General features: G+C 39.7%; 1 long non-coding RNA gene across 1 annotated transcript; it reads left to right on the top strand.

Annotated features, from left to right (window-relative positions):
* Positions 1-8571: 8571 nt before the first annotated feature.
* On the top strand, positions 8572-22422 carry LOC137471398 (uncharacterized). Its single transcript, XR_010997568.1, has 5 exons — positions 8572-9884; positions 9981-10090; positions 12129-12207; positions 16143-16253; positions 22296-22422. It is a non-coding gene; the product is annotated as an uncharacterized lncRNA (long non-coding RNA).
* Positions 22423-24655: the final 2233 nt, after the last annotated feature.

The following is a 24655-nucleotide window of genomic DNA, read 5'->3' as shown; positions in this document are numbered from 1 at the left end:
TCTCCCTGAAATTTAAGACCAGCTGGGAATTTTTTTTTATGTGGATATGATTCATTAAATTCATGTCATTCCAAAGAAACCTTCCTGCCGGTTTATCTTTGCCACTGCAGTCATCTCTCCAGAAAAGCACAGTTTCGCAAATGTTGTCAACCCGGACAGCTCAATTTTTGGCTGAAGGTTACATTTCATTCGGAAACGATGGAACTGGCCCCACATTTTTCTTTTCAGGGAACTGGTATTTGCAAATCATTCTTGAAGTCAACTTTTTCCCCTCTGCTGAGACAATAGGAAAATCCTGCACCGCCATACCGCTTCCATTAGGCTTCTTAGTCCTGAGAGGTGGAGGGATTTTATTTTCATGCTACATTTCAATATTTATGCATTATACTTGTGGGTTTAGAGTCTTTGATCAAATATAGGCACAGGAGCTCTGAAGGCTGGGCTCTGAGAACTGGCTCGGAGAGCAGCCGCATCCAGCTTCCGCTGGGATCAAATGCAGCAAGTTTGTATTTCAGCAGTCCTTAGAGCCGCTCCACGGTGCAGCGATGTGCGAGCCGATAAATAGAGGGTTGCGGCGTAGATAATATTCCCACATAACGTGCAGCCGCCGGAACGCTCCGCGGAGTTTTCGCAGGGAGGAAAATGTATGTTTTACATAATGAGCTCCTTCACATGTAGTGCCACAAAAGTTACTAGGGAGACGGCCTGTCTTGGGCGCACGGAAAAACAAAGGGAAGTTCACGTGGCAAGATCGCTCCTCGCCGGCTCCGTCTTGCAGCCAATGCGGAGGGTGGGGAGGCACTTCCAAGGGCGAGAGTTTGAAAAGCGGAGCCGAGCCAGGGCGCCTGGGCAGCGGGGAGCGAGAGGCTTTGAGAAGAGGTCAGGCGGAGGGCAGAGTGGATCGAGTTCAGGGGCGGCTGTGAAGAAAGGACGGGCGGCCCCGGCAGATGCTGCCGGCGCGGCGCGGGGGCACGTGAGCGCCATGGCGATGGGTGCGCTCCGCAGCGCGGACGGAGCATCCCCGCCGCGCCGCCACCCAGCCCCACACCAGCCCTTCCAGCCAGACTGCACGCACGCTTGTGAAATGAAAAATAACTGCAAGCCAGTGCACCCTGAACTCATCCCAGGGTACAAGAGGAAACAGTTTTCACCCTGGGATTTTTATTTTCTCTCATTCACCAAGCAGACACAGATCTGCCTTTTGAAAATCGCTGTTCTACGTGGCTGACAGTAGACATCTGCCCCAGGACTCCCCGTTTTGAATTCTTCTTTCCCTCAGCATGTACCTGGGCACGTCAAGCTTTGGTGTTTTCTTGAGTGAAAGTATATTTTTTCCTGTTTTGCCCTGGAGGAACTCACTACTTCCCTTGATTGTATTTCAATCATACTTATTACTCTAAGATTTAGAGTTACATTTCTAGGGTTCAGAAAATTCAAGTAATACAAATACTCTCTGTTAGTAAAGGCTGTATTATCTGCTTTAGATATAGACACAGCCCTTAGATTTACATGAGGGCTTCTACCACATTTCCAAAATCCTCACAGACGGCCACTACCTTGAACACGGTGAATGTGATTAAAAGTGTCATCTCTTCTCTCCAGACTCCTGTGGGAGTATCAGGTATAAACTAGATTATTAGACTAAAACCCTGCTTTTCAATTCAATTCAATCCAAGTTAGCAGTTGGGATCCTCTGGTCACAATTTGGAGCAATCATCAGCATTTAGGGGCCAGATTCATACAAGAATCACCAGCAAGAGCTCAAACCATGGATTTACTTCGGTTTTGCAGCTCTTACATGTGATACAGTTCTCTGTCGATCTCCAAATGCAGCAGTAATATGAGCGAGAAATCTTCACTAAATATTCATCAATTACCCGTTTTTAAAAGCCTAGAAAAACAAGAAAAAAATCCCTGGTAGAATAATTCTCATATTAAAAACAATCTTTCTTTATTCAATAATTGTTTTTACTTTAGCACTTTATGCCGTCATCACAAGAACAGTTTTACCAGTGGGCAATATTTTGCTGCTGCCTTCAGACCAGCAATTAGAACAACTAACAGACAGTTCAGACAATAGCCAATTTATCTGCAGAAAGGGAATTTGCATTTCTCTTTATATACCTTATGTTAAACATACACAGTATCATACAACAATTATCACTATATAAACAAATTGCAATTCTACGGTATTCAGAGCAGTGACCTTTTGTTTTATTAGTGCACCTGCACAAAGGCTTTTAAGCTATTTAAAATATTTTGAGCCTCTTGTTCACGGCTTTTGAGTACTCCTATTACATAAGTTGCAAATGGTTGCATATATTAAAAATACAAGGTATAATTAATTGATACACAAATAACATATACATTAAAATATTGCTATTAAATACTAAATTATATATTGTATATTATGCTTTACACATTACATTATAATCCTAAATTATGTGTCATATATTGTATATTTCATGGGTTTTTTTGCATATATCTCTAAACCAATATTTCACGTCTCCACACATGATCACACCTAATATAAGCACCTGTGTGCATTGTGCACACATACAAAAGCACCGTTTTATTAATTCATAGCTGTATTTGGGACTGCTGGTTTTTAAGCATATTGTTTAAAGGAATTTCCTTAAGACATATTTAGTAATTACATAAATAAAATAGATTATGAAAGTCTACACTGGTATCAGGTGCTTTCTGTTAAGAAAAGTACTATGAAGAAAAGTATTAGTATCTGAGCCTAATTATTGGTGCTGAAAGTCATTTCATTTCAAACATCCTATTAACTAAAGTCCATACACAGAAATTATTGGCTGTTTGCAGCAATCCCCATTATAAAACCTGGTGAAATCCCTTTGCAAAAAAGAGAAGACTACAGCTTAAACCTTAAGTACTTCGATAAAAATATAAGATCAGTTTCATCCCAAAGTACAAATCCCAATCTCCATCTAAAACTGCCTGACCCTAAAATATATTCAGAGCTTGTTCTAATCACAGGAGATGTATTCTGAATAGGACAGCCCTCTATCATCTGCTAAGTCTCTTTAAGTCATCATTTTCACTGTATCTGAAAAATTAATTCCTTTTCAGAAATATTCTCATCTTCTACTAAAAGAAAAAAAAAAGCTTTTTGATGTAGAGTGACAGGATTATGAAGTGACCCTTCAGGTCAGAAGGAGACTTTTCCTTTTCTCATCAAGGAAATCAATTTCTAAGTCCAAGTCTCTTAAAATAATATATTCTTGTGGCACGCATACAGCTTTTTTTGATCTGCTATGAAAAGAATAAGAGGTAAAGAGGATCAGGGGTGGCGATGGAATATTATAATCTGCCACACTCACACATCAGCCTTTCACTAAGTAATTCCAGATAAATTGAGGATTTACATATTTAAGATTAAATGGGGAAAGAGTAGCGATGCATAAATAGAAGAATACAAAGATACAATTTAGGGAAGTTAACTCTTAAAAAAATTTTACCTGATGTTTGGTACCCTTCCACTGTCCCACCCCATATTTTTTAAAGCACATAATGTTTGTAAGGAAATAACCAGGATAATCTCTTTGAGATCAACTGAGCACAAACACAGATGCCTTAGGGTTTCTCTCCTCCACCCCTCCCACCTTCACTACTGAAAAAAATACCAATTACCATGACAAGAAACAGTTAAATGCCTCCAAAGACACATACACACAGCAGATGGAAAACAGGAGGAAACCAGCTGGAAGTGTGTTTCCCTTAGAACTGTTTTTAACAGCCTGTGCACAAATAATGTCTCACTAATACGCAGATAAAAATAAAACATAAATATTTAAAAGGTGACTGGTCAAAGCAACAAGATGGCATTTGATATGGGAACTTTCCCTTTTTTACTCCCTTCCCTGTCCATATTCTGGGTAATTGTTCAGAGACATTCTGATCCAGGTCTCTGATGCAGGGAAGGTAACTTCAAGGCAAAAGCTCTGGTGACAGCCGTAACCTCTTGTCTCGCTATTTGCAAGGCACATGGGCTTGCCTTGTTTTTATTACTCACCTGTTCAGCCTTTGCCTTTATGGTGAGCTTCCAGTGTGGAGGGCATCCCAACACTGCCCAGCTGAGCTTCAGGAGCAGTTGTTCACACCAGCACAAGATAAGGAGGCCAGCCCTTTACAAAATTCCTTCTGCTCTTGGGTGCTTAAGCAGAAGCATTTTAAAGGAACTCCTTTTCCAGAAACTACTAAGCACCTTCTGATAATCTGGATATTTTTAAGATGTCAAACAGATCTCTGTAATCCATATTTACCACCAAACACCTTGACTTGACCCCTCAGAGTCCAGACAGAGTCCAGACTGTAACTTTGCCATTAGGGAGAGTAAAATCAGTGGAGATGGGGAGAGATGGAATATCCATGCCCTCATCTAGATGAAGAAATGAAAGCAAGGGCAGGAGCAAGCACAGGCATTGCTTGTAAGAAATAAAAGAGATTTCTAGAAGTATAACTGGGGCAAAGACAGCTGCAGGGGGCAATAGAGAAGAGAAGCCCACAGTTCTTCCTTAGAATTCCCCAAGCCACGAGCATTTGTCATATATCCTGCTTGTCCTGTCTTTGATCTTAACTGTTATCATCAGGTAGAACAATTTTGAGTGGATGGGTTGTCTGCCATTTATTTAGATCCCTTCCTTTACAGTTCCTTCTCCATTGATTCTCATTAGGCAGCCCTCTTGCACTCACCAGGAATTCAGCAAAGCAGATCCTTAGCTGGTGTTAATTGGTCTAAGTCCATTTGCTTCAAAGAAGCTGCTCAAACTTACAATGCCCAGAAATTTGACCCAGTTTCACTTCTCTGCATAATGTGGTCTCTTGATGGAGAAACAGATATAATCCTTCTGCTCTGAGTCTGAAGTGTTAAGTCATTGCACACATTTTTGAGGATCTAAGATATCTGGATTTTTTTTTTTTTTTTTTTTTTTTTGAGCAAATAAACCCTGAGCATGGTAACTTAGTCAAGCTCTGGAACATAAGGGCAGAAAAGTAACAGGGTATCATTCACCCAAAGGCAGAAAGAACTAGAAAATGCTCTCATGACACATCCAAATGACAGCAGAAGACAGGTGAACACATGAACACCAGCAGAAACCTTAGCCTGAATGACCTGAGACCAGCAAACACACTCTTTAGACAATTGGTTAAACAAGAAATCAAGAGGGATTTGGTGCAAATAAGACTATTGATTTGGACCAATAACAGATGCATGTAGTCTGATCATTCGAGGCAAAGAGAGATTTTTTTTTTTTTTTTTTTTTTTTTTTTTTTTTTTTTTTTTTTTGTTAATATATTTTTACAGTTTTTTCCACGTGCCTTAAGAACCAAGAGAGGTGAGTCCTGGCCAACACTGCTCTCTCTTTAGGAACAGTCCTGGCTTGATTGCAGAAGGAGGTTGTACCACAGAGAAGCAAAGGCAGTGGGGGGGTAAGTAAGAAGGACAAGTAATTGCTGATCTGTGAGGCAAAGATGGGAAGAGAATGGTCTCACTCAGGTGGCACCACAAGGTTCAGCAGTGAACGAGGCGCACTTTTCAGAAACTTTTCCTGTTAAAATTCTGGCAGCACATCCCTTGGCTTTACCAGAATATTAAACATGATTTTAAAGTTGTTTTTTAGTGATCAATTTCCTTGTTGAAACTCTACAGAAAAAGAAAGGTCTGTTTCCTCTGATGTTTCTTTCCCTTTACGAATAAACTATGCCTTTGTCTGTTTTTATTTTTGTAATGCCACGTTTATACCTAACACCTTCAAACACATATTATTTTAGGGATCTGATACCATCTAGTGTTATTGCTAGCTTTTCACATCTTACACTTATCAAGTAACCACAGTCAGCAACATGTCAGAGTTCATCACTACATCACGTCAGTAGCAAAACAAAACCAGCTTCCCACCCAATATCTATATTTACACACCCCACAGGTGGGTGAAATTTGCAGTTCATCTAGGAAATTCACTCTCCTTTAATCTCTGGAAATTAGTTTGTCTGTGTGTATACATATCATTATCATCTAGTGCTTTGCCACTGATTTATTTCAGCCTCTGTAGAAAATAGGCTAGGAATATTAATAACAAACACAAGTGTTTATAAACACCCTTTATACAATCTTGGGAAGGCCAAAGTCAAGGGTACATTTACTCCAAACCAACCAATGTTTTACTCCATTTTTCAGGGAATTAGGTGAAATTTTACTTTGCAAGTAGTAGTGACTGGTGCAAAGTCTTCCTAAATACTCCTAGTTCCTGAAAGCTGGTGCTATGCAGGAAGGAGATGCTTATATGATTCCATACTATAAGAGGACAAGAACACCAAGAAAAGCCAATCTCTGCAGGACAACAAAGTGGGTTCATCTGTTTGGGTACTTTAAAACACAAAGGACTGAAAGAATGCAGAAACACAGTATTCATAAAGGTAAAAAAGAAGGAAAAGAGCAGTGTGGATAGTCTGATAGAAGATGGTGGATTAGTATCCATGGAGACTCCTTTATTCTCTGTATTCACCCAATATGTACAGGACATTGGGTGATTTCTCTACAACATCCCACAAGTGCCTTCATCTGGACAGGCAGCAAACACTTCTCTACCTAAAAGGGAAATTGGACTCCATGTCCCTTAGCTCAAGGCCTCTCTTCCTGTGTAATTGGGATGGATGTCAGTTACAACAGTAATTTCTGCAGTAGGGCCACTTTGGAACTGCACTGTTCCAATACTTTTAATTTTAACAATGCACCATCAATACTTTTAAGTCACTCAGTAACCTATATGTTAAAGATATTTATTGCAACCCCTTGTAAAAAATTTCCTGCCTCTAAAGGAAATTGTTCTGTAATGATTACATGGGATTCATTGGGAACAGAGGGAGGGGAATTTATAATTTCATAGTTTTATGAAATATATTATTATTTTTCAACTCTGGGTTTCACTTACTTATGACTGTTGGCAGGGGGTACTAAATGCTTTTACATACTAAAGGTGTGTTAGACACTTAAGGTATGGATTTCTGTGATGTTTGCTAAATGCCTGGGGCTAGGAAACAGACACCTGTCTTTTAGGAGCACTCTTCCAGGCAGACTTTTTCATTATACAGGCTGTGTGAATGAGATCAGTTTAGAGGGAAATGCCCTCGTGTGTGGCAAAGAGCAAGGAAAAGAGGGAGAAATGTCTAGCCCCATCTAGACAGGGCTGCCTCTAAAAAAAAAAAAGAGTCGTTGGCATATGAATGTTATTAAATGATGATAGTGGAGAAAGAATTCAGCAGATAAAAATTCCCACATGCCTCTGTTGTTTAAAGAGGCATGGTTAATTTAAAAAACAACCACTAGAACTTAGCACGTTTCATACACCACTATCCACACTTGGCACAGAACCGTGTTGAGCACTGAGTGAGATGAAGGACACCAGCTACACTGCAGGGCCCCACAACAGACCTGGCCACACCCTCCAGATAATTGCTACACTGTCAATCAACAACTTCACCAAAATGGAAAGAACTATCAGAGCACACTACAACCCTCTGGGTTGTGGCCACACCCTTGTGGAAGGAGGCATGAACTAAAATAACGCTGCTAGTTTTAGGGAACTCAGCTCCCAGGAGCTCCAAGAGGCTGGATCCAGCACACAGGTGGTCCCAAAGCAGGGGGAGAGACTCTTTTGGATACATCTGTGCTTTGGTACTACTAATGCAGTAATCTTTCAGGGTTTACTCAAGCCAATTAAACTACAGTGACGGAGAGGTTCCAAGGACAAGAAACTTGGTAACAGAGGGGCAGCGACAGCCTCAGAACCAGCTGATAATGAGAGTTAGCAATACACGTCCCTATGCCCATTATCTAGGAACTGAATAACACTAGTAGGTATGATATGACCCCAAATGTGTTTTTCCATTCCTCAGCTTCATCTCCCATCTGATTTCCTTCTACTGTTCCAGTTACACCTTTTTAGTCTCTGAGTTGTGCATGTCTCTATGGATGTTCTCATTCTCTCTAGAGAATGAAAGTGAGAGAATGTTGCATGTGCAACAGGTCCATTGGAAAGTTTTCAAGACGTAGGCTGTGAAAATAATTTTTTTTTTCTTTTCTGTAGTAACATTTTTCAAGGGCTGAGAACTGGCTTGGAAATCATCTTTTCTCCTTTCTCATAAAAATAAAGAAGTGTTGACATGACTTTATTTTGAAACAATGATTTGTCAAAGAAAAAAGGAAAGAGCAGCTGTTTCTCACCCTTTGAAGGCAATCTGACCAAAGTATCTCATATTTCTTATTTAACTTTAAATGTTTAATTTCCATCTATCTAAGAAGAGGACTTGAGCAATACCTCTTCTTTGTCCTAGCATTAGAGACTTTTTATGTGTTATTTGGTCTGGGTGAAATAATGATGAATTTCAAACCATGAAATTCTCTCACGTGAACACAAGACTTGGATGTCACCAGCACATACAGCAACAAACGTGCACAAAAGTTTTGTTACTTAACAATTTACCTCAGCTAATGCCTGAAAGTCAACAACATATGTACATTTTATTCACTCTTGTAGTATGTGAGGGCTTTTCAGTCTCGACTACTTTCTGTATTTAAATTAAACATATGATACAGCTGTATACTGAAATGCTTTTCTTGTGAAAGGTTCATTGATGGACTGCAATAATTAATTTGTTTTTACATAACTTCAGAAGGTAACTGTAAAAGCCCCCTCAATTTGACACTGGTACAACCTGGGTGCCTTTTATTAACAAAGCAAGTTCTTAAACTATCCTTATTTTTACTGCTGCCACTCTATTAGCAGCTGCAATGTGATTATACCTTTGAGATCCATCATGTCACCTATAGTTACCTAAAATGCTGTTCTCAATTCATTATACACAGAAATAAAGACACAAATCCAGTCCTACAGTCTCAATTTATGTGACAGCTCTCAGTCATGTGGGAGATCTGTCCCACAAAACTGCATTTATTATAAATCTGTATTAAAAGCCTGTCCTATATGAGCATGTGGATTAGAAAACTTGTTTCCTGACAATGTCTACAAATACACAGTCCAATCCATATTCCTTGCCCTAATACAGATCTAATAAAAATGTTCATAAAATTCTTAAGGGTTAGCTGCCTTTCAATTTCTCCCCCTCAGGTGCTTCCTTCCCAAGGGACTGGCTGTTTTAAAAACAAATCTACCTACGAGTCTTGTTTTTCCTGGAAAATCTCCAGATAAGCACAAGTAAAATCGCTTTTTTTCTTCAGCAAAGCTATTTCTTTATATCTTTGACATTGGATTTGTTCTTTTAAATTAAAGGGGGAATCTGTAAAGCTCTGAAACTGCAAAGTACTGAATTGCAGGTCTGTCTGGAAAAGGCCATGGTTTAAGGCAAAGCTTACAGCTCTGGAATTGAACAGGGGGCTCCCAGCTCCCACCCACATGTAAAGAACTTTCCAACCCACTGCATCAACAGCTCCTTTGCCGGTGCACAGGTGTGGCCACCCCAGCTCTGGAACAATCTGGTAACGTTAAGTCATCTGTTGCATGGACAGGGTCAAGGGAGGGAAAGGGAAAATATTCCATTTTCCGTTGCTTCCCACCACTTCCAAATTCAGAAGTGAGACTGGGTGTATGGAAAAAAGGCACTACCTCCCACAAAACACTTTGACTCTCTTCTATCATTAGACCATCATGGCTCCAGCCATTTGACTGGTGCAGGCTTAGAAACAGCAAGAGTCTATTACCCAGATATTCAGTGAGGGAATCTTCTGGTTTGTTGCAGTGCATTCAGAAAGAGCTGCTTTGAAATCGTTTGAGCAATACACAGCATTCCCTGAGAGAGGCTCCCTGCTTTGCTGAATTGATGCAGATCCCTCCTCTAAGGTGAGAAGCACATTTGCACGAGCTGGCAGAACCCACGTGAAAGCTCAGAGCTGCTCAGGGCTTTCTTGACATGTTTGCATAATTGTGGTTTTTCAGACCAAAAGAGGAAGGTAAACTTCATTCATGCCTGACCTGCTGGCCTTCACAGCTGGAACATGTTGGAATCACTTCTGGCACTGAAAAGGTTAATTGTCTCCTGCTGTGAGGTAGGAGTCTAGAAAAGGATACCACATTTGGTGGGAATTATAGTAAATGAGGTTTTCTTTATAGCACTGCTCATTCTCAACATGTTGAAAGGGCATTAGTTCACAGTCACTTTCTCTGGAATTATCAAATCTGCTCAGGAAGCCTTCATTAGGATATTAAACAAGACTTAATAAGTGAAAGTGATTTGCATCGCTGATAATCGTGCGCATTAATCAAGCAAGCTTCTGTCTCTCCCTCTGCAATATGTTTCATGTTCCATTGTAAAGCCTCTTTAATTCTGTAGGGCTTCTTAAAAGGGAAATGTTACATTTAGAAAGCCATTTTTAAAATTATTTACTTAGCAAAGATCACTATAAATAATGTTCAACTCACTCCTCAGCTTTAACCATCAATATAATTAATACTGAGGGGTTTGTATCAGGGATATGGACCAGATGTGTTCCCATTTATCAGATATAGATTGCACTTACTCTAATAAATGTGTTTTCATTCTGAGTAAGTTTTGAAACCAAATAACTGCATGTGACACTTTAATCTGAAGTCACAATTTTAGGCTAAGGCATTTATTTCTCATGCCATGGTGGACCATACAAGCTTTCACTACATCATCCCACATACCAGAATTACCCTCGCAGTTCTTAATGAAATTGTGCACTAAGTATCCCCTGCTCTTTCATAATTCCAAGGTAACTTTGAATGATTTATTCTTAGGGGTTGCTGCCACTTCTGTAGAGCACAGCCAGGCAGCATGGTGTAAATAATCCTCACACTTCTGCAGCATCTGCCCCTCTCAGGATCCCACCAAAGTTTGTAAACAGGTTGAATTCTCACAACGCCCCACAAAACAAGTCTTTTGCACGAGAAAAACTGACACGCAGGGGACAGGTACTTTTGCCTACATAAGCAAATGCTTGAGAAAACAGAATTATTATTAGAATTAGACCCTCTGCTGCCCTTGCCACTAGCCTGCACTATGCCAGTTTTGACTACCCCCTCTAACATGACCCCACAAACACCACAAAGGCTCTGCACACTCATCAGTGCCACCTGCATATTGCATAGCCATGAGAATAAAAAAAAAAAACCCAGCAAACCAATCTTGATATTACTGTTCTTCACCAAACATCTCACCAAGGATAGCCTTAAGCAAAATTTTGTCACATGAATTAGAAGCCATTGTGAAAAATGTGTAGATGCTGTTTATAGTGCAACAGGAGGGCCTTTGGCTACAGTCTGTGAATATACAAAAGTGGCCAAAACCATAGTCTAAGGAAGGAATAACACTGATGTCAGGATGAAGCAGCACATCATCTAAACAAGCTCACCAATGGGGGTGACCTCTTATCCACCAAAATGAGCTAGAAACAAGGAGGTTTATACACTTTTTAGGGAGAGCCTGAGCTCTTATCCATATGAGAGCCTGAGCAATCATGATCATGTTTGGCTATTTCTGATACTGCTATGATTGTGTTTCTAAAGAAGGGATAGAAATAACTCGTGGGAGTCAAGGCCCACTCTTTTTGTAGGTATGATGATTTAGCCCAATCCCTGAAAGAGGCTGCCATTGCTTACTTCCTTCATGGACTTTTTGTGTTGTCTTTACTGCATTTCATGCCATTTACATTCTCCCAAGACTCAAAAGCATCATTTAAGAAACCATCACTAAAATTATGACCATGAAAGTATTTATTGCTCCTGAGAAAATGCTGTTTGCTGGAGTTCATATTTGGATTCACTGAGGCTGAGCACATAGCTTAAATGGAGCTAAAGAGATGATGCTTCTATAAAGTTGTGGAGACTCAATTCATTCTAATGGCCTGAAACATGAATTATGTGCCCTGCTTCACTAACTTCATGGTTCAATAAGCTGCTATAGCTCAGATGCAACCATTTATCTGAAGAGAGAAAGGTGTTATTCCCTGGTTACCCCTGATTTCCTTTTATTTGTGTCTATATATGTGTTTATGTGTGGTGTTTTCTAGCTAACAGGTGTAAAACTTCATAGGTCTAACTGAACAGTTTCCCTTTTTTTTCTAGAGTATATTTGAGAAGATCAGCATCCAGCAATTCTTTCCTGTTTTCAATATCAAGTTTTACAGTGGGACCATTCACACTGGTGAGAAACTGTTCCTCTCAGCTTTGAGATCAGTTATGTGGATTCCCTCTGATGATAACCAAATGGGAAAAATATTCCAGTGTCCACTACTAAGAGCACAAATGCAAGCATATTTTTTTCTTAACTGCTGCACAGAAGTTTTAAATTTTCAAAGCAGGAGCACAAAGTTTAAGCTCCCAAATCAATGCTTTGGTATTTAAATGGCTTTGGCCATTTATTTTGCAAGTATGTTGGGAGTTGCACTGGTCAGTACAGCAGGCTTGCCTGAACACGGTCCATTACCCTCTGCAGCAGCAGCAAACATGGAACAAAGGGACCCCTTCATTATACCACACAAGGAAAACTCTGGCAGAGGCTGAAAGAAGGTAATGAGTATATCTCCAGTGAACAAATAGAGTGCCACATGAAGATACCCAAACTAGCTCTAATTGACCAAAATGCAGTGTCTCTACATGGCATTGCACTGTGCCATGCAAACATAGCTTAAACCTGTGTTTGTGGTGGTGCATTTCTGGTAGTTCTGGGTAAAGTTAGCTTTAGGACCAAGACCCCATCCCTATAGTTCTGACAACTAGAAGATCAGAGATAATGCTAATGAGATCCCTCTATTCTGAATTATTGCTGCCAACTGTATCAGTGTTAAAGACAGTACTCCTGGGATCATATGATTTGCTGAGAATCTCTACTCTCATTTAATAATAAAAAGGTAATTTCTATCAATGATGCAGAGGAAAGCTTGGAAGCATGACCAAAATATGTCCTAAAACCTCTCCTCTCCTGCCAAAAAATCCCTCAGAGGTAATAAAAGGAGTCTAAAAGGTATTATTTTTAATCTTCCAATATTTAAGCCAATGACATAATTCTCTGTGCTGCAGCGTCTTATGATTTTTGGGCACTCAGAAGTATTAATAATGCAGCCTAAAACAGATATTTGTGAAAATGCGGCACTAAATGGCATAGGGGAGAGGCACATGAGGCCTTTAAAATAGCAGAACAGGGCTGGGAAGGGAGGGAGGGCAAATGGCCACACAAGCTGTATCAGTGTGACCAAATAAAACAGGCCCCGGATGTCTTTCTGTTTAGAGGCCAAGTGGAATGAAACGTCTGGTGCCCACATCCATCAGTTTGCTTTCCCCCAGAATAGGGTGGCTGGAACTAGTACCCTGGAACTAGGTAGTCACCTAGGAGTTTATTTACTACCGTAGTTCCTGGGATCAAAAGAAGGGAGAGCTGCAGGCTTGGGAATGTGGGGAATGGGGGACACGCGGGATCTCTGACACAGTGGGAGGAGGGAGGCAGCTCGCAGGGTGGAAAGGGTAAGAGAAGTACAAAGGAAGTGAGTGTCTGCCAGGTGGGAAAAGGAAAGTATGCAGAGCCAGAAGTCAGCAAAATATGTAACTCTCTGAACACTAAAATAGAATGACTTCCTGGACAGAAAGACACAACTGCCCTTCTCTTTCTGCTGTAAAATTTTACTATGCAGCTGCAGTTTGCCACCACCTCTCCATCTTAGCACTTGTGGAAGTTTCTTGACAAATAATAAGCTTTACTCAGCCAGACTGGCATATGACCCAGAAAGAATTCCATACCAAGTTTTAATTTAATCTTTACATGCCACATTGAAAAATCAAGCAAGATGATATCAACCAACTGCTTTCAGGAAAAAAAAAAAAAAGCCCACAAACACACAAGAACTCATCTAGAATGAGACTGTTGATTTAGGCTTAATTGGAGCAAATGTTGCTATAAATGGCATGTGAATATAATTTCTCAGACTGCTGAAATTCGTGAGTAATATTGATGTCAAATACAGTCCTGTATTATTTTGAAATAGGGGAATACGTACAAATATAGGGTCTGATTCTCTTCATTGCCTCTGACTCATTTTCATACCCTGAGAAAGATATTACACATAAGAGACAAATACACCAATTTGGAGGAAAAAATTTGGATGTGAAAATTTTGGGCAGGCTCATCTCATGACCTGAGGGCAAGTCTGTGAAAAAAATTTATAACCATAGGGCATAAACACAGAGGGATACAGTCCCAAATATTTTAATAGTGGAAAAAACAAAGCAGAAAACTCTGGCCTTTGAGACACAGGAGAAAGCAAGGAAGTTGATTGCACTAATATAATCAAAGCACTCAGACTCTGCCAGAAGCCTTGGACATCACCTGTTTTTAACTGTGTAGGCCAGAAGGTCAGATGTAAACAGCAATAATTGCTTTCAGAAATGATAAGAAACATTAAGCAGTCCTTCTCATAGAACATCAGTCTGATTTTGGTGATCAAGACATTGAAATAATAAGAGGAAATCCTTTCAAGGTTTTGTGCAAGCATCGCTGTGGATTCTCCCAGTCACCAGCTTTCTCACTGTTACACATTAATTGATTGCTAATCTCTGTTTGATGGCCCAGTTGCAGTGGGATCTGCTCTCTCAAACTCAGAGAGTCTGTGACTCCTCTCAGAAACCCCCTCCTCTCCCCAGAGGCACCTTCTGAAACTTACAGTAGACAATAGCTCACTGGTAATTTCTGTAATGATGTGCCAGTGGTACTAAGATACTTTCCTTCTTGCTGGAAGCACTTGGATAACCTGTCAGTGTCTGTTATGTTACCATGTCATATTGTATTTCATGTGACACTGCCTACAGGGCTGCATATATGGAGTTTCATGAGCCCCTTCCCAGTGGTCATGGGGCATGTTTGGAGCAATATTATTTTTTACAACTTCTGAAGTAACATAAAACATTTTTGGAATTAAAATAATAAAACTGACCTCAAACTGAGACTTTGCTGTTGGCCTGAAGTATGGTACACCATGAAAAAAAAAAACCCAAAAGGAATGTGCTTTCTGTCCTTCACGGTAAACTATCACAAGGATCCAGCAGCCACATAAAATTGGATTCTGGCAGAGTGATCAACTCATTTGTACTCATATTTCCTGTCATTTGCCTTGTGATCTGCTTAGCAACGTCCTCTTTGTGAACCTGATATTATATCCTCAATCTACAGGTCTTTTTTTTTTCCCCAGCAGTATTGCCCTTCTCACTTGCTGCAAACTCAGCCTTCTTGGTGGAAAGTACTCAAGTAAGAGAAAAACACAGATTAACCAATCAATATAAATTAGCACACAACCAAAGTAACTTAATTAATAGCAATGAGGCTTTGTCATAAAGAGAGTAAATTCAAGGAGAACCATTATAATCAGTTCTTCAAAGTAGTTTTTATAGTGTCCTAGTACAGTAGCAACTGTGTCTTTCTTCCTGTTGGAGATGGACTATGTGCAGAGAGGAAGAGAGAGGATGAGAGAGGAAGGAAGAGCAACGGATGTGGTTGGCTTTCTGTTTTTATGTATCTGGGTGGCACATCTTCAAGGAAAACTGAAATACCAGTAAAGACTAGGCAGAAATTGTGGGAGACCAGGAATTGAACTTGTTTCATGCCTTAAAAAAAAGATATTAATTAAGACCTTGTATAGATTGGTATTATTTTATCCACATGTCTAAGGAAGCTGCTTACCATTGTACCTTTAAAGAGTGAGGATAATCTAGAGTACATAAAGTGCCTGTGAGTGACAGGGTCAAGAATGGAACCAAGGGTCTATAAATCCCAAATCCTTGCTCTCACACATAGCTGATACTTCCCATCAAATGTGAAGAACAGTGATTTTTCTGGGTTATGTTACTTTTTGGGGCTATATAATCTCTTATTGGCCAAGAAATTAGTTGTTCAAGATCCAACAAAGTAAGCACACTGCAGCGAAAGGTGAAGATCCTGTATTAATTTGTCTGTAATAGCCTCCACTTCTGAAGAAAAATGCTCATTCCAAATGTGATTTTATTACAAGAGCAATAGAAAACACTCTTTTCTTAAATGAAGTTATAAAATGATTTTTACCACATCCTTCCTCATCTCCTTTTTCTATGGATCAGAATGACAGGAACCAGATGCTAAGCCAGAAAGGACATTGTTCCACCTGCAACATCTGGCTATTTGGCAAGACATATGGAAAGCTTCAAAGTTGCATCTCTGCCTCTCACATGGTAAGGCTGCTGGTTGATTGCTTTATCTTTCTGGATGTAATTTTCCTTTGATTCACCTATAATTCTGAGGAACTGAGGATACTGATTTGTATCCATTTTGAATAGGGTTCTGTACAAATGCTACATTTGATCTACAGGCAGATCCTTTTATTTTCATTTAAGCATTCTTTCATGCTCTAGCTCTACTGCTGCTCAGCTACGTTGTGGCTGCACACATACCACAACCTTTTTTTCCTACACCAAGTTAAATAGCCAAGCTCTCGGCCATGCAAAACCAAGTAGAAATTGAAATACTTTTGTTAGTATTACTCCCTCCTGCAGTGAGGCATTTTTAGAGAAGCAGACACCTGTTACTTACAAACATTCCTTGCTCACTCCTGTCCTCAATTCCTTAGTCCTCTTCTACCAGATTTTTTCCATTTCTCTGTTTCTTGTGAGCATTAGATCAAGTAAATTAAACATTAAAGTAACTTTCAGATGGACCAGAAAAACAAGATGACTGCAAGTTAAGACTGAGCACCAGTCTCCTCAGAACCAGCTGGCCTACTGAGGTAACAACTAATTTCAGCTGTTTCCAAGCACTTTGATGTCAAATTATGAAAAAGCCCCTCTCCCTACAAAAAGATAATAGAGATAGCAGAGAACTGTATGAAGCATACATAGTACAACAGTGCTCTGGCTGGGCTCTCTAGAGGGTGCTGTAAAACGCTCTGTTAATTAGTAGGAAAGGAGCAATGAATTACTGGCATCCATTCATTCCGGATTTAAATCCTGATTAGAAACATATCCTGCCCTACAGCTATCAGTACCTTTTTTGCTTTGTGTTGTAGTCTGTATAAGGGAACACGGTACCCATCTTCTTTCTGCTATTCCTTTCCTCTACCTGTACCAGCCATCAGACTGAAATCTATTTTACTAATTACTCTATCCTTGCTCTGAGGCAGGTAATGTAGTCCATCTGAAAGCAGGATAAGGTGAAGCCTAAGAGAATTATTTTTCCCTTAAAGAACCACTTCTCTCTCCCTGGGGCCGACCAAAACTCAGCAGCTGCTTCAAAACAGCATAAGTCATGACAGCAGGTCAAATCATCTGTCCACAGAAGGCAATTAGTATGTTCCATGGTGTGGTCTAGCAGTACTTGCTCCATCTATTTGCTTTAAACACACTGGGTCAGGCTCTGTTTCATGATGGGTGGACTCTGACCTAAATCCCAAGGCAGAGGGAGTTGCAGCTTTGCCTCTAACTACCAAGCTCAAGGAGAGATGCCTTGCAACCTGCAGACATAAAGCCATAAATCACTGGAGGTGAAATGGATGTGGGTTGCATCAGTGTAATTGACAAAAATATTACCCATTGTGTTCCAGCTTCACAAAAATCAGCAGGAGTAAAGGAAGCCTATTTTCATCTAAATGTAAAAAAAAATATTTTTTTTTAAATTTAAAAATATTTTAAAATATTAAAAGAGTACCCAAAACTTGTTTTGCCTTTCTGAGTTTTAAGGATAATTCCACTGTGAGTCAGAAAAACTGGATTTTCTCCAAACTTCAGAAATTTGTTGTCATGAAAGTTTCTAGCAACAGAGGAAGCTGCAAGTGATGTTATGGCCCAGTTCTCCTAGCTACTGTACCAACTCAAGGTAATGGATGTTCTCTCCTGCAAAGGACTCGCAATAAAAAATAAAAAAATAGATACTTAAAGTGGCAATGGAAAGAGAAGCATAGAGTTGAAATGACTTAATAAGGTTAATAGCAGAGCTAAGAGTAGAATACAATTCTACTTATGCCTTATCCAAGTACCCGCTAGGAGCGACCATAGACATCCCTCAGTTTTTCCAGGCAGTTCCCCAGTATTTGTTACTCTGGATTGGGTGCCTTCATTTGGTCTTTCTGAAGAAAAAAAAAAAATCCTTGGGCTGTACTTCACAATGTTGACAAAATAGTTTACAATTATGAACAGCTATAAATGAGTTCAAGCTCACTTGTTATGTTTATTCTACTTTTTTATGGGTACTACATTTATGTAGTTGGTTGTATAAGGAATATAAGTGCATCTGGGATTTTACTCATTTCTCCAGCAATCTGTGCAGACTCCTTCAGCCATCTGACAAAAAAACAACTATAGCTGATCATCTCTGAGGCAGCCACAGGCAGTTTGTGGAGAAAGAACTTTGACAGTATTGGTTTTTCCAATCCAAAAAGGAAATAAGAACTAAATAAGATCTGAGAGTGAAAACTCCCATGGAAGTCTACACATCCTTTCCCCTCCCAACACCGGAGAACTTAACTCCCCTCACTCGGTGCTTACAGGCGTCGGTGTCTCCTCATGGAGGAGTTAAAGTCATGCTGCTTGCAAGTCTAAGAGTGAATAAATAAATAGGTGTATTAACATGTACTTTTGCAAAAGGAATAGGAAGTACTCGTAGCTCCAGTGGATACTGGCAGTCACAGGTCCACTGGGCTGGCTGATGTTAAAGTGACACCCAGCCCTTACTGGCTCAGCTGCAGCAGATGCCAGTCTCCAGCCCTCCCAGTTTTTTTTCTGCCCAAGGGAACCAAAGGACTCCTTTGTCTGCTCCAGAGGCACCAGCCACTCTTTTCTCTAAAATTGTCCAGCTGACCAGCATAGTTCAGTCCAACTCAGAGAGACTGTTCCCAGCCTTTCCTTAGCTTGCTGACACTTCTGCTCTAGACAAGGGACTATTTTTGTACCAAAACCCACACTTGATTTTCCAGTCTGACCTGGAAGTAGATACTTTTCTTCCAAACCTTTCCTCTCTCCCACTGTGAGATACGCACTTCTATCTTTGCAAAAACTTTGCCTTGAAGAATCTGTTTTCAGGGAAATTGAGGAATCATGAAGGATCACTGTGTGCAGGAGATCTCCTACACTGCTATGACCATTACCTGAAAGGTTCATTAACTCTGTCAAGAATGTCACCTACCACACAGTGCTCTCCAATATCTTGAGGGAAGGTCACAAAAAACAACCAAGGAGTTGGGAATCTGGTGGGCACCAGTAGGATTAGACAGGATAAAAGATGTGGCCAACAGAGATGAGAGAGAGATGGAAGACAGACATTCAAAAGAGGTGGGTACAGATTTCCTCTGAGTCAAAAGTCTCATATGCCAATGAAAGCTTCGCTTTCAAGACCTCCCCTAATGTTGGCAAACTATGTAGAAATACAGATTTGTCATCCGACCAGCCATGTTTTGCCAGCTTTACAGATACACCTTTCCTCTTCTGTATTTTTAAGCTGTGCAACTACCAAGATAATTCTACAATGTTGAGCTTTTTCTTCTGTATGAAAGGTCTCATCTTGTTTCCAAAAAGGCTTACTGTTTTTTCTCCCTAGATAATATTTTATAATTTGTCCTTCCTCATTTACAATAACATTGTAGTTTCTTAATGGTCAGAAACCAAGGGCCTAATATTTGAGTGTTGAGTATCACAAAAAAAATTCCCTGTGAAGTGAACAAGACCTGTGTGTGTGTGCTCAGCACCTTTGAAAACCAGGCTCTCTTGTGCGTAGCTATCAGAATGACTGGCACCAGTCGTATCCCTAGACAGTGTGATCTATATGAAAGCATTTCTCCTTCAAAATCTTGTCACTATTTCCAAACCACATTGCTTCAAAACCCTGTCAAAAATGTATTAAATTTCTACAAAATCCAGTCCAGTTTCTGTGCAGAATAACAGTTTAATTTACCCTGTTCAGCCTGGTTAGGCTATTCGTGTTCTCCATTCAATTAGGCCAGCTCTACTTTTGGTCACATCAGCACCAGAACAAGCATCATTTCCCAGATATGGTCTCAGGATATTCACCTTTTAATGTCTCCAATCAAACTGCTGTTTTGATGCTTTTCCTCCTGTTGCTCAGTCCTCTTCCTACATTTCATATCATTTTCAAAGGATCTCTTTCTGTGGTGCCCTGTGAGACTCTCCTCCACCATCTCACAGAGTGCCCCCAAAGTGAGTGGTGATTTGCCTTCTCTTCAGTCATTGTTCCTTATGTGCACCTTTGCAAAATCAACAACAGTCTCTTTATGAATGTAGTGAAACTGTTCTTTCATAAGCCAACATTAGTATTTCACCTGTGGCCTTTCCCTGGAAAAATGGAATGACAGAGGGTGTCACAACAATGGTTAGGGAATTCTCCCCATTTTTGTTGATTGTGCTTACATCAGACCAGCTTGAATGTGCACACCCACCCACAAGCGTATATATTTTTATAGCAAATTCTGCCCAGCTAGTGGATGAAAATCAAAAGGGCTGCACTGCCCTGTGACACATCTACAAAATGCCCAGGAGAAAAACTTAGCATTAACCTTCAATAAATGAATGGATTATATTGCAAATAATAAGATGGCTAAATATAGGCATGATGTATGAATTAAACATTGCCTATCTTTGCATGATGCTAATTTATTTTGGCATATCTTGATGATTGCACTGTGGCTGTGTCCTTCTGAATGCTTTTTAATTGTCCAGTGGTTGTCCTTTGCAATCCAGCTGCTGGCTACAGTAAAATATACAGTAATCCATGTCAATACTACATACACAACTGCACACACACATTTTATACCCAGACATGGGTGACACTTTGTGAGGTACACATAGACAGACAGCATACATGCATACATGGCCTCATTCATTTTAAAAAAATAAAGCAAAACTCAGTTATTGAACTGATTAGAAATATTGTCAACTGTGTGCAACGACTGCAGACTAAAGCTTTCTGTGCCTTTTCTGACAACAGGTCATTAGCATTTCCCATGCAGAGAAATGTTACACTAGTCTTAACAGTTAATATCTTGCATTTGGTCTTCTGTAAAAACTTGAGGGAGGCCTCTGCCAAGAAAAAGCAGCCTTTGTACTGGGTGCTCTACAACCACAGAAGAAGAATGATCCATTGCTCCAAAGGCACTCTAATGTACAGGAGAGATGAGAACAGGTTGAAATTAAATACACAGAGAAGGGACTTTCCCAAATTCCCAGGGGCATGGCAGCTCCTGTAAGCTTCTGTCTGAGCACAAGATGAGCCTAACCCCAGACAAGAGATAGGACAGCCATTGGTGGCAAGGCAGCTTTAGGAATAATTAAAGATGAGAGAGGCTGCTGGAAGAGAGGGAATTTGCAAAGGAGCAATGAAGAGCTGGAAAGCCCCACTGCAGGGTGCAGAAGGCACTGTGCTGAGTCAGGAGGATGTGCTGAACCTGCCCTGGCCAGGGTGCCATTAAAGGGTACTCACACCATGGCAGAGATACTGCCGTGTGTAAGCACAGGGTGCACATTCACCTGAAGGATGCTCAGCACTGTGAGAACTTTGCTTTTACACAGTACAATCACTCTGAACATGGCCAGTTCTCTGTAGCACGTGGCTTTGTCCTTACATGTTCACTTCAAATACAGGGGCACTGCAAGTGCCATGCTCCTTTCAGCCAGAAAGGCTGTTTGATCCATAAACATGCTTTTTACTCTTTTGGTCCTCTTAGATGCCCACCTGTGCCTTAGAATTATTTCTTGAGTAGGACTTTCAAATGCTCCAAGGGTGCTTGTAACGCTCTCCAGTGCCAGAGTTTTACCATATCTGCTCTTCCCCCAGACAGAAAATGCATCTGAGAACAATGTGCCAATGCTTTCACACACGACATCGTGCATATCCCTGACATGGTGTTGACTGTTCTGCTCAAACACATAAATTCAGCCTCTACCACCTTCCCCAAGTTCCAAATGCATGGTCACCTGGAAGGCATGTGCAAAAAACAGAAAAAAAATATATTTACCATTGGCCACTGTTAGAAAACACACACTATCATATAAACCTCCTGGATCAAGCCAGCACAACACACCCTGATAATCCTTCTTCCTAAATTAATTTATGCAGATCCTGCTCGATTTTTTCAGATACCAATATTAGTGATCTGATTCATGTAAGGGAGGGCTGCAGAGGGGATTGTCCCTTTAAAGTGTGTTAACACTTCTTCTATGGTTTTCCTCTTTTTTTCTTTCAAACTCAAAATATGGAATATTGTGTGACTTTAGATCTGCAGGTAAGAAGATTAGCCAGCTTTGGAACATGGCAATGTGCTTCCTAGCAAGTGGCAAGCACCAACTCAAACACACAGCCCTAGAAGATGTGTTCAGTAAACTAGTATGATATTTTTTTTTTTTTTAATGAAGAGATGAGCTTCCCATTGCTCTCTGTCATGTAAAGCTCATTAAGGAGGCCAGTTTCACCAGTTTATCCCTGTGTTTACCAAAACTCTATACTGAGATCTCAGAGAAACAAAAGAAAATGCCAAAATATATAAAATAATAAATATTGGAAATTATATGTGTAATTCATAGAGCAAATTAACAGATATTACTTGTACAAGTAGCCTGCAATGTCCTTAAAAATATTCTTTAACTGAGGAAAAGTTTTCTGACCTTTGGAGGAAATGCTTGCTTCTAGCTATGACTAAAAAGAGATTTCCTTCTTTCTCTGTTGTGTTAAGAATCTTTTCTTCTTATAAAGAAGGCACCACAGTGGTTTATAACTGTCATAAAAGCCTGCAATCCTTTTGAGGTTAAGCTACTCAGCTATTCAACTTTTACTACAGAAACTTTGAAATTCAAAAAGAAAAAATAATGTAAGTTTTTGAAGGACATGTGTTGCTGTAGGTGATCCTGTTAATTAAAAGTGATTGCCTGCTAGGAAATCATACTTTAAAAAGTTTCATGAATTTATTAGAACCCTGAAGGTATCTTTGTATGCACAGGGCTTTACATGCCATTTATGCAATTTTGTTTCAGATCTGTTTAAAGCTTCACTGACGCTCCCTGAGCAGGGAACAGCACTGCCAGCAGTTGTATGTATTTTGGCTAATTGAATTATGTGAAAATACATACTAATGAAGCTTTACCAGTGATGTTTGCTGAAGATAGTTTAAGTCTCATTTTATTCTATATTAGCAGTATCTTTCTGTTACAGTTTTACCTTTTTGAACAGCACATATTCCTATAGGTTTTTGTGCAGAAAGTAAGACTCATTTTTTTGCAGTGTTATTCAGTAAGTAGTCATGTGAATGTATATGTGAATGCACGTCAATTGGCATACAGCTCTCTACAGAGATTAAAAGATAAACTATAATTTGAGATTAAAATATACTAGTTTTTTATTAGGAGAGAACAATTTCAAATGGAAAACTAATTAAGATCTATCCTAACAATTTATTTTTCCTGCTACTAGATTTACAGATTGTATTTTAATTGGTCATTACTTAATTATCCATTTCTACACAAATCCATCTGGCAATATTCTTACATAGACCTTTCCTCAGCAATGCTTTACTGCCCCTTGACAACAGAGTTTGAGGGATAAATGATTGAGACAGAACAGTTGTTTACTGTGTGGAGGTTTTTTAAGCTGAACCATGGGAAATATCAAAGCTGAGGTGTATGAATCTATTGCACTTAAGATGTGTGGGGATCCAAATCCTTGTGCTCACAACTGACTGCAGGTAACTCAAGTTTGTGGCCACTTCACAAAAGCAATCAGCTTAATTGCCTAATAAAAATTGCAGTTGGGTTTGCTGCTCACATTTTCTTTTTCAGGTTAGACATTAGAAAACTCTTTTTTTTTTCTTTCTGTCATGTTTTTTTTTGTACTTTATAGTGCATTGCATAAACTAACCCAATGTGCAGGCAGCACCCTGCCTTGGTGTAATATCAAATACTGAAATGTTGAAAGGAAAAAAATTCCTCTGTGACTCTTACCAGCCAAGAAAAAAAGAGCTGAGGAAAAGTAACAGGAGATTTATGAAAGTTCACCACACACTTTGATGAATGTGTGGGCAGGTAATTTTGCACATGCTTTGGAATATGTTGTCTGTTACAGAGAAATTTATGCATCCTAAAATTGCTTTGGAGTGATCAGTGCTGGGGAGTTGTTCGGACTTGACTGGGCAGTTGGTAATGTTAACATTCATCTGGGGCCGCTGCCCTCTCCTTTGCTTAGCTTTTCCAGATTCATACTATTTTTAAAAATATCCCAGTACAGCTCTAGACAGTGTGCATAATTAATTTTTTTTAAGCATATTAATAGCAAACAGGGAAAACTTTCATTTGGTATAATTAAATATTTTCTTTTTGTTTTGGTTTTTAGTTTAGTTTGGTTTGGTTTGGTTTTTTTTTAATCTAGAGTTTAGATGATTGTGCTTTGTACCAGAAGGACTGGAATTCAATTTTTCAAGATGGGCTTCCCTTGATATTTATAAAATTTAATAGTGGCATCTTTAGAAAGGTAAATATTTAGGGTTTACATGTGGGCGTGCATGTCCTTGCATTTACGAGTAAAATAATTCTGCCTAAATTTTACCTTTTTAAAGTCAGAATCTGCATTTATCTATCTGCCTGCTGCA

Source organism: Anomalospiza imberbis, chromosome 3 (assembly GCF_031753505.1).
Source record: "Anomalospiza imberbis isolate Cuckoo-Finch-1a 21T00152 chromosome 3, ASM3175350v1, whole genome shotgun sequence".
Taxonomy (NCBI): Eukaryota; Metazoa; Chordata; class Aves; order Passeriformes; family Viduidae; genus Anomalospiza; species Anomalospiza imberbis.
The sequence above is the reverse complement of the archived record's forward strand: the minus strand, read 5'-3'. Positions and strand labels throughout refer to the sequence as shown.